This window comes from Citrus clementina, unplaced genomic scaffold, assembly GCF_000493195.1.
Source record: "Citrus clementina cultivar Clemenules unplaced genomic scaffold, Citrus_clementina_v1.0 scaffold_9, whole genome shotgun sequence".
Taxonomy (NCBI): Eukaryota; Viridiplantae; Streptophyta; class Magnoliopsida; order Sapindales; family Rutaceae; genus Citrus; species Citrus x clementina.
The window spans coordinates 9,074,188-9,075,145 of NW_006261964.1; positions in this window are offsets into that span (position 1 = coordinate 9,074,188).

A 958-nucleotide genomic window follows, 5' to 3' on the forward strand; every position below is an offset into this window, starting at 1 on the left:
GGATCGACACTCGTCACCATAGATCTATACTACAATAGATTCGTGCGCTTGCGAGTACATTAAAATTTGCACAACAAGTTTTTGGCGCCGTTGCCGGGGAGGTAAGTAATTTTAATTCATAGAACTAATTTTTGTGAATAATTTCTTTTATTTGTTTTCTTGTATTTTTTTATTATTATTATTAAAAAAAAAAGAAAAAAAAAGTGAATCTAAAGGTTAGTATTTCTTTTCTTTTTCTCTTCTTTAAAATTCTGTAATTTAATTTTCAATTTTTTTTCTTTGTAATTTTCCTTTATTTTATTAATTTAATTTTTAGTTAATTCATTTCACGTATTTATTTTTGTGTGTTTTTATAGAAAGATTGTAATAGCGCAATCAGGTTAGTATCGTAATTTCTCCCTCTTTTTTATTTTTATTTGTTTTGTTCCCATCTTTATTTTTTGTTTTGTTTGCATCTTTATTTTTATTTTATTTATTTTGCATGTATGGTCGTAGGTCATTATTACCTAATCTTGAACCTATAGACCTTGAATTAGAAAAAACACTTCGCACACATAAACACGTTAAAAATAAAATGGATTTACAAGCACCACAGGAGAGGCCATTTAAGGACTATTTTAGTCCCTTAGCTAATTTGAGCACGTCATGCATAAGATACCCAAATGTAGCTGCTAGGAGTTTTGAATTAAAACCTAGTGTGTTAAATTGTCTCCCTACATTTTATGGCCTAGAAAATGAGGATCCATATAATCATTTGAATGATTTTCATGCCATTTGTCAAACATTCAAATATGAGAATTTTTCAGATGATGATGTTAAACTTAGACTATTCCCATTTTCTTTAAAAGATAGAGCTCGTTCATGGTTAAATACTTTACCTGCTAATAGCATTTCATCATGGGAACAAATGGTAACGAAATTTTTGAATAAATATTTCCCAGTGCATAAAACCAATGCT